The 13904-nt window shown below is 39.5% G+C and overlaps 1 pseudogene; it reads right to left on the bottom strand.

The window, feature by feature from the left end:
- The window catches only part of LOC115114416 (translation initiation factor eIF2B subunit gamma-like), a 56959-nt pseudogene extending 46499 nt beyond the window's left edge, over nucleotides 1-10460 (bottom strand).
- Nucleotides 10461-13904: the final 3444 nt, after the last annotated feature.

The following is a 13904-nucleotide window of genomic DNA, read 5'->3' as shown; positions in this document are numbered from 1 at the left end:
TGTGTGTGTATATATATGAGGGAATAGCAAGAACTCCTGACCTCCCGCTCTCATTCAACCATGTCTCCTGTGTCCCCACTCACATGAGAAGCCTGCTCTGTGTCATACATACTGCCCAAATCACAGACGTCAATGTGGCTTAATGCTTAATCACCGAACACAAAGTCCTTGTACACTAATCTTTTTCTCAATATGTGACTTTAGGCAAACGGAATTTACAGTATTTAGTCAGATACACCCATCATTCCCCAGGTGCAGTGTGTTCGTGTTGATGGGATGGTCTGGGAGGGGAGAGACAACAGAGTGATTCCTATGCGGGGATTTGGAGCCCTATTGCAGGGTTTCCTCTCTCATCACCTCAGGGTCAGTTTGTGTGCTGGGGGACTGTGCAATTCAATGCCTTTAATCTACGTGACTGTGCTGGATTAGGTAGAAAAGCATGTGGAGGCACTGAGGGAGGGAGCATGCTGGAGCCAGCCCCCTTCTCTCCCTGGAGGCCAGCTGAGCCCGCTTGGTTCTGTTTGCCCCCAGACAGTCAATGGATATGTCTGTGTTTTTGTAATGTGGCTTTACTGTAAGTTTAATGCAAACAGAGTCTGAATAGGGGCTCATGAGTCTGAACTTGTCTTAATACTTTATACAGTTACAATACAACATCTCTGATTTACTTACTCCTTACTAGAATAAATCAATGTGCATAAAACCATAACAAAAATACATTGAATATGATTTCATTTAGACAACAACAAAAACATGATAAAATATAGAAAGATAGGCCATCCAGTCAACAGTCCACATCCCTCCCCTCTGTACCCCAGCGATCCCAGACCCAACATGTCCCAACAACATCCAGTCAACATGTCTCCTTGTCCTGGCTCCAGAATGCTACAGACCAGGGTGGGTTTCAGTGATCCGCTCCGTGCGTTGGACAGTACTGACATCATCTGTTTGAAGAGCAGCAAGGGGAGGGAGAGAGAGGGGAACGGCTGTAGGGAGGGAGTGGGGGAGGCAGGTTTGCAGCAGGTGAAATGAGGCCCTTCGCTTAGCCGGGACCAGGAACGCACGGGTCAGTGGTCACCCAGCGGCACACAGGATCTCCTGCTTTAATAGCCTCGCTGTCCTCAGTCTTTCCATACCGTGTCCAAGTGAAACATGGGGCGCCTGTCTTCTATAGGCTCATTCTGGGGCTAGTAGTACCCTCGCTCCCTCACTGGCTGAACCACCTTCACCAGCTACAGCCCTACACACACTGACACACTCTGAGAACATTTGTCTTGGCATTTTCTCCCATTTTCTCATTCTTTCAAATGATCAGCCATTATCAGCTGACTCTGTGCCCCCCAAATACCAAAGCAATTAATCATTGATTCCAATTTATCAACAAGGTGCTCTACTATGAGACCATGTTGTCTTGGACATACAGTACACTCATGTGGTCTGCATTGATAGGCCTGTACAGTATATCGATAGATATATAACATTCAAAATAACATTAAACACATTAAAATCTCCAGTTCACAATAGGGAGGATACATTAAACAGTATTTACTGCTGAGAGTCAAATCTCAACCTGAAATCAGTTTATTCAACTCCACATAATTTTTTGGGAAAATCTCCCATTGACTTCATTGGATGATTTACGTCAACTTCCTAGTAATACACCCATAACTAAAGGTTAGGATTTAACCCCCAGGAGCTCCCACATTAGATCCAGTCAATGCATGGGCAGAGAGAGCAGCCAATCTGGCTATGAGGTCAACTGTCTGTGTATGTGTCAAAAACGGCATCTTATCCTCCTTATGGGCCCTTGTCAAAAGGAGTGCACTACGTAGGGAATAGGGTGCCATTTGAGATGCACTTTATGAGATCAACTGTCTGAGTCTGTGACCCACCTTGATTTTCTGTTGAATGTGTCTGAGGGCGTCTGCGGTGCCCATGTCAGCATCCTCCTGGATACACACTATGTCTAACTTCATCTTCACATCCAGCTTCATCTTGGGGTCTGTGCTGATCATCTTCTGCACCTCTTTGGTTGTGATCACAATTACCTCTATAGAGGATCAACAAAGATGTTTAGGAATACTAAACCCAGTCACTCATACAGTGGGGCAAATTACAGGTCTGTGAGAGCCAGAAATATTGCTTGTTTGTAGGTGACCAAATACTTATTTTCCACCATAATTTGCAAATAAATTCATAAAAAATCCTACAATGTGATTTTCTGGATTTTATTTTCTCATTTTGTCTGTCATAGTTGAAGTGTACCTATGATGACAATTACAGGCATCTCTCATCTTTTTAAGTGGGAGAACTTGCACAATTGGTGGCTGACTAAAAACTTTTTTGCCCCACTGTATGGGACAGATGGCAGAATATATTACTTGAATATGTGCATAAAATAAAATCATTCAAAACACTTCAAACGTAATACTTGCTTCTTTACACATCGAAAACATTGTAAGGGTTGTCTTGACTGCAGAAATGTTCCTTCCAAAGTAGTTTGCTTACTGTTGCTGTATTTAGTCTTGTAAAAGCTAATTGCGGGGCTTTGCTAGTTGGCTGCTCACAGTAAATACTGCCACACATGAAGTTACTATAGGGACTGGGAGGGCTCTGACTTTCAGGTGGGATAGTATGCATTTTCGTGCTACATACCCAAATCAACTACAGTGCATTCAGAAAGTATTCACACCACTTGACTTTTTCCACATTTTGTTGTGTTACAGCCTGAATTTAAAATGTATTAAAATTACAAAAAATTGTCACTGACTTACACACAATAACCCATCTCTTAGAAAAACGTTTTTTTTTAAAGAAAAGCTGAAATGTCTTGAGTCAATTAGTATTCAACCCGTTTGTTATGGCAAGCGTAAATAAGTTCAGGAGCAAAAATGTGCTTAACAAGTCACAAACAGTTAGAGTTTAATGGCTGTGATAGAAGACTGATGGATCAACAACATTGTAGTTACTCCAGAATAGTAACCTAATTGACAGAGTGAAAAGAAGGAAACCTGTGCAGAATAAAAATGTCCCCAAACATGCATTGTGTTTGCAACAAGGCACTAAAGTAATACAGCAAAACTTGTTGCAAAGCAATTCATTTTATGTCCTGAATATAAAAAAAGTGTTGTTTCGGGCTAATCCAATACAACACATTACGGAGTACCCCAATCCATATTTTCAAGCATAGTGATGGCTGCTTCATGTTATGGTTATGCTTGTAATTGTTAAGGGCTGGGGAGTTTTTGAGGACAAAAAAAGGAAAAGGAATAGAGCTAAGCACAGGCAAAATCCTAGAGGAAAACCTGGATCAATCTGCTTTCCGCCAGACACTGGAAGACAAATTCACCTTTCAGCATGACCTAACCTAACCTAACCTAAAGACTCTGTAATCGTTGCTAAAGGTGCTTCTAAAAAAGTATTGACTCAGGGGTGTGAATAATTACTGTTGAAGTCGGATGTTTACATACACCTTAACCAAATACATTTAAACTCAGTTTTTCACAATTCCTGACATTCCATCCTAGTAAGAATTCCATGTCATAGGTCAGTCAGGAACACCACTTTATTTTAAGAATGTGAAATCAGAATAATAACAGAGAGAAGTATTTATTTCAGCTTTTATTTATTTCCTCACATTCCCAGTGGGTCAGAAGTTTACGTTCTCTCAATTAGTATTTGTTAGCATTGCCTTTAAATTGTTTAACTTGGGTCAAACATTTCGGGTAGCCTTCCACAATAAGTTGGATGAATTTTGGCCTATTCCTCCAGACAGAGTTGGTGTAACTGAGTTAGGTTTGTAGGCCTCCTTGCTCACACACGCCTTTTCAGTTCTGCTCACAATTTTCGATGGGTTTGAGGTCAGGGTGTTGTGACTGCCACTCCAATATCTTGACTTTGTTGTCCTTAAGCCATTTTGCCACAACTTTGGAAGTACACTTCGGGTCATTGTCCATTTGGAAGACCCATTTGCAACCAAGCTTTAACTTCTCGACTGATGTCTTGAGATGTTGTTTCAATATAGTCACAATTTTCCTGCCTCATGATGCCATCTATTTTGTGAAGTGCATCAGTCCCTCTTGCAGCAAAGCTGCTGCCACCCCCGTGCTTCACGGATGGGATGGTGTACTTTGGCTTGCAAGCCTCCCCCTTTTTCCTCCAAACATAACGATGGTCAATATTGCCAAACAGTTCTATTTTTGTTTCATCAGACCAGAGGACATTTCTCCAAAAAGTACTTTCTTTGACCCCATGTGCAGTTGCAAACTGTAGTCTGGCTATTTTTATGGCAGTTTTGGAGCAGTGGCTTCTTCCTTGCTGAACGGCCTTTGAGGTTATGTCGATGTAAGTCTCGTTTTACTGTTGATATAGATACTTTTGTACCTGTTTCCTCCAGCATCTTCACAAGGTAATTTGCTGTTGTTCTGGGATTGATTTGCACTTTTCGCACCAAAGTACATTCTCTAGCAGACAGAACACGTCTCTGTCCTGATGGGTATGATGGCTGCGTGGTCCCATGGTGTTTATACTTGCGTACTGTTGTTTGTACAGATGAACGTGGTACCTTCAGGCGTTTGGAAATTGCTCCCAAGGATGAACCAGACTTGTGGAGTAGAGGTCAACCGATTATTATTTTTCAACGCCGATACCGGAAAAAAAAACAAAAAAATCCGATACCGATTCCCCCATGTATTTGTAATAATGACAATTACAACAACACTGAATGAACACTTATTTTAACTTAATATAATACATGAATACAATCAATTTAGCCTCAAATAAATAATGAAACATGTTCAATTTGGTTTAAATAATGCAAAAACAAAGTGTTGGAGAAGAAAGTAAAAGTGCAATATGTGCCATGTAAGAAAGCTAACGTTTAAGTTCCTTGCTCAGAACATATGAAAGCTGGTGGTTCCTTTTAACATGAGTCTTCAATATTCCCAGGGAAGAATTTTTAGGTTGTAGTTATTATAGGAATTATAGGACTATTTCTCTCTATACGATTTGTATTTCATATACCTTTGACTATTGGATGTTCTTATAGGCACTTTAGTATTGCCAGTGTAACCGTATAGGCTTCCATCCCTCTCCTCGCTCCTCCCTGGGCTCAAACCAGGAACACATCGACAACAGCCACCCTCAAAGCAGCGTTACCCATGCAGAGCAAGTGGAACAACCACTCCAAGTCTCAGAGCGAGTGACATTTGAAACGCTATTAGCGAGCACCCCGCTAACTAGCTAACCATTTCACATCGGTTACACCAGCCTAATCTCGGGAGTTGATAGGCTTGAAGTCATAAACAGCTGCTGGCAAACGCACGAAAGTGCTGTTTGAGTGAATGCTTACGAGCCTGCTGGTGCCTACCATCGCTTAGTCAGACTGCTCTATCAAATCATAGACATAGTTATAACATGATAACACACATAAATACGAGCCTTAGGTCATTAATATGGTAGAATCCGGAAACTATCATCTCGAAAACAAGATGTTTATTCTTCCAGTGAAATACGGAACCGTTCCGTATTTTATCTAACGGGTGGCATCAATAAGTCTAAATATTCCTGTTACATTGCACAGCCTTCAATGTTATGTCATAATTACGTAAAATTCTGGCAAATTAGGTGGCCCAAACTGTTGCATATACACTGACTCTGCGTGCAATGAACGCAAAAGAAGTGACACAATTTCACCTGGTTAATATTGCCTGCTAACCTGGATTTCTTTTAGCTAAATATGCAGGTTTAAAAATATATATTTCTGTGTATTGATTTTAAGAAAGGCATTGACTTTTATGGTTAGGTACACATTGGAGCAATGATACGCACCGCATCGATTATATGCAACGCAGGACACGCTAGATAAACTAGTAATATCATCAACCATGTGTAGTTAACTAGTGATTATGATTGATTGATAGTTTTTTATAAGATAAGTTTAATGGTAGCTAGCAACTTACCTTGGCTTACTGCATTCGCGTAACAGGCAGGCTCCTCGTGGAGTGCAATGAGAGGCAGGTGGTTAGAGCGTTGGACTAGTTAACTGTAAGGTTGCAAGATTGAATCCTTGAGCTGACAAGGTAAAAATCTGTCGTTCTGCCCCTGCCCCACCGTTCCTAGGCCGTCAGTGAAAATAAGAATGCGTTCTTAACTGACTAGCCAAGTTAAATGAAGATTAAATAAAGGTGTACGGTGTTTATTTTTTTTATTTTTTTATTAAATGGGCCAAATCGGTGTCCAAAAATACCGATTTCCAATTGTTATGAAAACTTGAAATTGGCCCTAATTAATCGGCCATTCCGATTAATCGGTTGACCTCTATTGTGGAGGTCTACATTTTATTTCCTGAGGTCTTGGCTGATTTCTTTGGATTTTCCCATGACACTGAGTTTGAAAGTTGTCCTTGAAATACATCCACAGGACACACCTCCAATTGACTCAAATTATGTCAATTAGCCTATCAGAAGCTTCTACAGACATGACACCATTTTCTGGAATTTTCCAAGCTGTTTAAAAGGCACAGTCAACTTAGTGTATGTAAACTTCCGACTTCTAACTGTATGTAAATGAGATATCTGTATTTAATTTTCAATAAATTAAAATGTTTTTATAGTCATTATGGGGTATCGTGTGTAGAATGGTGAGAAAAAAAGTCACACACAACAAAATGTGGAATAAGTCAATGGGTATGAATAGTTTTTGAAGGCACTGTAAACCCAATCACCAACCCTTTTTTAATGTGTCCCATCTCCAATCGTAAATATAATATAAACTCCTGTATAACCTGCAACACTACACATGTAGTTTATTTGCTAATGTTTGCCTGCAAAAACAAATGTTACATTGGCGCTGTGATGTCACCTGTCCCGTTTCCAGACATGTTATGGAAGCGGGTCATATAACTGATGACTTGCAGTGTATTGGTATAGAAAAGATTTGGGCTAGAGGTGACAATATTGAAAGAAATAGGTGTATTACATAGCCCGATGTTTTTCCAATGCGTTATTATAAAAAGTTTTTTTAGATGCATTATTGTCATGTGAGTGCACCTGTCAGTCGTTACCCATAACGAGCCCACAGTAAAGAAGCACACCTTCAGAGGAGACGCTAATGACACTGACGAAGGTTTAGGCCGAAACGTTTGTATATCTACCAACCCCTGAATGAAATAAATACTAAAGATAAACCCTGAGTGTGGACCAGCTACACAATTTTGGAATAGTATGTTAACCTTCACTACAGTATCTCCATTTGAAAACCCCATATCGCCTACTTCTATGCACTAATTAGAGAACCTGAACTTTTTTTATGTTGAAATTCCCCTAATGTGTATGATAAAACCTTGCTTTAACGGGCAATCCCGCTATAGGAGCAATTCCATGGTTAAGGAAGAATCAGATGTTTTACTTAAAATGTATGCCAAACAAAGTTTAACAAACCATACAATTCTATGCACATGGCCTACTTTGACAATTTACACTGAACATTTTACTAAACACATTTACTGAAAGAACTGTGCAGATGCAGATATAAAACTGAGGGAGGTTTTACATGAACACATTTCCCCAAAATTCTTAAATATCTGCTCCGAATTAAGATTCAAGATGTCTGTAGAAAGAATGGTGTCAGCTATGGCATGACACATTGAGTTTCAAAACTATTTTGGTTATTGTATTATATCAGGTAACAGAATTGTGGTAAAGGAATTTCATCATAGTTCCCTGATCTATATTATTATAGATATGAATGTCATTCTCTTCATGGTGATGTATCCTAAATAGGTACACAAAAGGTAGAAATATACAATATTCTCCTTTGCATATTTGGGTATTATTTGCACAGGAGAGCTCAGTAGAGTACAACACAGAACAGTACAGTGTACTCAACACTAGTGTGCTCTACTGTGTACTGTACTGTACTCGACTGATATCAATAAAAACACTAACTGATAGGTCTACCTTTACTTGTTACTTCTGTGAAATGTCATTATCCTACCTCCTCACGAGGAAGAGAAATTAGAAAATATCTGAATGATGTGGGTTTTTGGTAATGAAATTTCAAAGCACAAGGCAATGTTTTTTAAACATACAGAAGGCAGAAAAAATGATCCTAAACTAAACATAAAAGTGTTTATATTAGTTGGCAGGGGTCTTACCTTCTAAAACTTTATGGTAGATGTTTTCTATATATTTTCTATATTTTGACAAGAAATCAAAGCCTTTGCTTATTCCACATTTTTAGGATGGAAAATGGTTGAAAATGTACATATAATTTAATTTCTCAAAAATATAGACTCTTAGCTTTCATCTGACATCCAATTTGACATGCTCCTGTGAACTTCACATTGGTGCTCATGGCTCCTTTTACATGGAAATTACCTTAGGCTACTTCAACACTAAGGATAATGAGGAACTCAACAAGAAATCATTTTTAAAAATCCCCCAAAATCCACTCACTCCTAACCAGACACACCACACCTTCCACAAGACTGACACTCCAGTGGAGGGCCCTCATGTGCACTTTACTGAAGCAAAGAGGTGGCCAAGAACAGCTTTCCCAGACCACAGTGGTGGCTATTACAACTAGGCCGTGAGGAGTCCAAAATCAAGCCCTGGCCCACATGATTGGAGGAGAAAAATGTGCTCTCTATAACAATCTTAGTCATTTATCCCCCAATAATTACCTCTGACTTATCATTACCCAAATGCAGCCTGACTGTCTGAGCTACATAGAGGCCTGGCAGCAAACTGACTCCACTGCTGGGACCTATAAACACTGTAAATAGGTCTACCCATGCATTCGCTTTGTCTTAACTGAAAGTTTCTTAGCTAGACTCATGTATTCCAAAAAACATGTTAGCTAGGCTATAAGCCAACTCATTATATTCTGAAACAAATACTAAGAAACACACATAGGAGTAGGAGGCCAAGGTGTTGTAAAGGTGGTATACATCCTTTTAGAAATAATGGCTTTGCCACTGACAGCACTAGAGCAGTACTTTTTATTCACAGTCCCTAAGTGACCTTTATTGCGCCATTGGTTCATGCATCAACAAATATGGGAGGGATCATCAACTAGATTTAGCAGCAGGACGATTTGTATTGAGCGGGTGGTCGGGGGGCCGGAACATAATTACAAATCATTTGTAGACTGCAAATTGACAGCAAGAAGTCCAGTTATAATATTTGACTAAAACAATCCTTTCAAACCTTGCTCACATTTGTATACGATCACGTGTCTCTATCATGCGTTGGAATACTTGGGAAGAGATTTCCAAAATTAAAATCTGTTTTTTTCTTGCTCAGAAAACTTAGGGGGTCAAATAAAACCACATGCGGGCCAAATTCAGCCCCGGGCCGCCAGTTGGGGAACACTGACATATGGCATGAGTGGGGATGTTATTGGGTCACACTGCATTCCCATGCTGGGCTGCTCTGTCATGTGGGATGAGGTGAGGTGGCACTGGCAGTGTTACCCATACAGTCTTAAATAACATGGATAAGTGGTATCTGTTGCATCTTTTACATTGTTGAAGTATTTAGCTCCTTTGTGTTACCTTGAAAGTGTCATTGCAGCCTGTAGGTACACACACACACCTCTTATTCTGAAAACAGGAAGCATCTACCAGAGGGAGTCCACTTGGTAGTTGTAGTATCCAACACCATGATTCTGGGATTTTATTTGAACATGAAAAAAAGTAATACACCAAAGTGGGTTTGATTGGATCGAGCCATAAATGTATAGAATATTACCTTCAAACCCCACTCTCTCCAGCAGGTTGAGGGGGTACCAGATGAGGGGCTTGTTCCCTACAGGTAGCAGAGGTTTGCGGGTGTTGTAAGTCAGGTCCATCATACGAGAACCACCACCAGCAGCCATCAATACCACCTGCAGCTCCATCTTCTGTTATACATACACACACCAGCGGTCCAATTTATATGACCACATCAACATGATTGTGCTTGCTCTCTTGCTGACGTCATACAGTAAGTAAGTTCCTACATTATCCCAAAAACGTGACCCACACAAACATGTTCAGTTAGCTAATGTTAGCTACCTTACTAGCCAACCATTCAATCGCTAACAAACGGATTAAGTACTTGCAAGCAGTAATACCAATTGTCAGGTTGACTCCCAGTAGTAGATAAAGCAAATCACGTGACCTACCTTTTGGAGAACGTCAACAGGTTTATTCAGCAGCAATATACTTGTCCCCAATATGACAGCGCTGCGCTGTGCTGTCACAAGTGTTCGCTAACAAGCTAACCAATAGTTCGCTATCCTGCAATGTTCCACAGTCTCAACCGAGATCAACAATTTCATGAGCTTATTATAATATGTGCAGACCTTCACCAATACGTGGTAATAACTTTTTGTGAAACAATGAAATAGTATTAGATACAGTTCAATAAACTGACTAGCACCATGCTAACTTGTATGATGACACTTCCTACCGTTGATGAAATCGGTCCGGGAGAAAACTATATCTAAAAACTGATATTTTTGTTCCTACAGTCATTGGTCAGAATGAAACAATTCAGGATTTACACAGTCAACAAAAACAACAAAATCCATATCATAACCATCATCATCAAAAAATCGGTCAGGGAGAAAACTAGATCTAAAATCGGATATTTTGTTCATACAGACATTGGTCAGAATTAAACATATCAGGATTTAAACATTCAACAAAACCAACACTATCAGTATCATCATCAATATGTTTGTTGTTTATTTATTTGTGAGAATTAAATAACTTTTGGCTTTTTCATGTCTGCTGTTTTGCATTTTATCCTTATCACATATTTTTTATTTAAGCTATCACCATGTTAATTTGCTATTTGGTTGACATGCTCATGCTCATTTGAAAACGTTGACGTTTAAAAATGCTTTCATGATGTTTATTATAATGATTTTATCATAAAAGAATGTAGGAAAGGAAAGCTGAAAATGTACTTTGTGTGTCTTTACAGGGAGATTCCTAAGGACTCACACCAGCAATTTCCAGGCTGGGCTGAGGCCTCCACCAGTGCAGATTACCAGCCACCCTGCTCCTCCAGACAGAGTCCAAACCCCAATTCTCAGACCTCCGTTGTAACAGCAAATTTAACTCTGGGAATGTGGCGTGGCTTTGTTTTCTCTGGACTGGAGATGAGCTTCATTGGTAGCTGCCTGTAGTGGAAGCATTGAAATAACAAGACAAGCTATCGCAGTTCACTCTGAAGAAAGGGAAGGGAAAGAGGAAAACTGTGTAAATGTTCACAGCTATGAGAATGCATTTTAAACTCCTTCTGGTCACCTTGACATAGTGCTGCTTAGTCACACAAATGTTTACTGTGGTGAAAAACAGCAGTTAGACCACCAGGATAATCATGTGTTAATGATGGGAGCGAAGTTTGTCAACTGGCAGGGAGTGTAGTATTTGACCTCCTCAATACAAAGGTACATAACTGGTCCACTGACACTTTGCCAATGAAATCCCACTTAATGATAACAAATAAATATTAGTTGTACAGTACTAACATTTTTATAACCAACTAAACACACACATTTTATTTGTATTATATGGAAGGCAGAAATCATTCGTTCTCCTTTAAAAATGAATTTGAAATCACCGCATGGTAGCCTATCAGAAAGAAAAGGGGAAGGTTAAAGGGATAGTCACCCAAATGATAAAATGACATATTGGTTTCCTTTACCTGTAAACAGTTTATGGAGAAGATATGACAAGGATACATTATTTGTTTTTGTTTACCTGGCCACTATTTAAAATGGCAACGTTTGAGCATTTGTGGCACAAATCCAATGCAAGTCAATGGTACCTACATTATAAAGGCATTTTCATGCTTCATGTCTAAATCATCTGACCTAAAGGATCAAAAAACTGATTATGTAACTCAATTAAGTTATTTATAGATGATTTGGACATGACGCGTGAAAATGCTTATATTGGTACCATTGACTTCCATTGGATTTGTGCCACAAATGCTAAGAAGTTAGCATTTGAAACAGTGGCCAGGTAAACAAAACCAAAGCATGTATTCCTGTCATACCTTGTCCATAGACTGCCTACAGGGTATGGAACCCAACATGTAACTTTGTAATTTGGGTGAACTTTCACTTTCAACTTGTTTCCTCCAAAACTTTCAAGTATGATTGAAAAAATAGAGAAGAGCCATGCATAACATCCAAGTACAACGTTTTGTATTTGCCCTGATGATCCTGTCACTCACAATGGTTGATTGATGTAGAATATGGCAGCATGTATTCATCTGAGATGGAATAAAAGCCATGGAACAAAGATCTTCATTATTCAAATCTGGCTCACATGACATGCTTCTACTACAAATGGTTTCTTTACATTATCCTGGTCCTCACCATCAACCCTTTTACAAGGTGTTTTCTACATGCAGATGGCATTACTCTTGTCACGAAAAGGGGTTCTGGCTAAAACTAAGGCTATGATAAAAGTCAACCCATAGCACCGACACTGTGAGATTATCCCTTTTCCCTTTTTACAACATTCGCATGACATTCCACATTTCTGGCCCCAAAACACCAAGAGGCAACTGTGAGGTCCAATTGAAATCTCATAATAATATAAGTAGCAGAAAATGTGCTCTTAGTAGTGTGGCACAAAGTACAGACCAAGGCAGCGTCTTAAAAGGGTAAACAAACGTTTATAAGAGGTATTATGAGACCATACTATTTTCTGGCTTTGCTATACCTCCGAAACAAATGTCAGTGCTTTGAAAATATCAAATGTATTTTTTATATTATTAATATCCAGTAGTAGCCCTGGCCAGAGGGCAATGATTCTTATACATTTAGGCTAAGGGTTGAATATCTAATTTCCAATTGTTTGATCTACTATGTTAGAATGTGCAACTTAAGAGGGAGTATTAGAACTAACGTTGTGGTTTTTACCGGTCAAATTCAAACTCTGCACAGACTCAACACGTCATTGTATTTTCAGAAAGAAAGAAAAAACTTAGCCGCTAATAAGATTTGTCGTTCCTCTTTCTGTGGGTAATTTGATAGATGCGAAACCATGGAAATGCAGGTGCAAAACTTCATAACTTCATAACCCATTGCAAATCCACTGAGCCCTAGATCATGACAATCAAAGCTTGACCATTTTGGCAATCAAAGGCATTGATGTAAAGAAGTCTTTTAGGGCCATAATAAGAATAAAGAGATAGAGCAAAAGCCCTGCCTGATCCATAAGGCTGCTGTGATTTCCTCAGATTTCCTATTCCTGGCTTTAGCAGCTCTTGTAAATCATTCTCGATTCCCTTAAACAAGCCAGTTGGATTAGGTTGGTTTAGATCATAAACATTCACTGGACAGACCACCCAGGGAGTTTGTCTCGGGCAACCTCCGCCTCCCTCTGAGTTGCAGTGCAGTTGAAGCACAACATGTTCAGTGTGGTTTGTGTTTGCGCCACTTCCAGGGCCAGCATCGGGGCCCCAGCTGCCATGGAAACAAAAACAGGCCCATTCACGGTCATCCACCGATGACATAGATAAACATACTCTCTGAGCCTGTCTGTACGTCCACACTTTTCACATTTTAGTCTCCTACAGGCAGCAGCAAAAGGACATGTGTCGTTCACAGGATTCCCCGAAATGATAGCATAGCACAAAGCGTGAGATTCTTGTTTGGACAAGCTGAGCAGTATGAAAACACTCCTTTTATCTTCTGCCTGAAAGATTAAGGATTATGGGAAAAGTAGTGACAAGTAGGTTAACTATATAACTATTTCACTCTTGAGAAAAGGAGGGTGTATTTCTGGGGTGCGCCAAATAAAAAACGTGATTCACATTTAAAAAATATTTAAATATATATTATTTTTTTATTTAAAAAATTCCAACGGGTTATACATTTGGGTGAGTTTTTTTTCT

This window comes from Oncorhynchus nerka, linkage group LG9b (assembly GCF_034236695.1).
Source record: "Oncorhynchus nerka isolate Pitt River linkage group LG9b, Oner_Uvic_2.0, whole genome shotgun sequence".
NCBI classification, from domain to species: Eukaryota; Metazoa; Chordata; class Actinopteri; order Salmoniformes; family Salmonidae; genus Oncorhynchus; species Oncorhynchus nerka.
The sequence above is the reverse complement of the archived record's forward strand: the minus strand, read 5'-3'. Positions and strand labels throughout refer to the sequence as shown.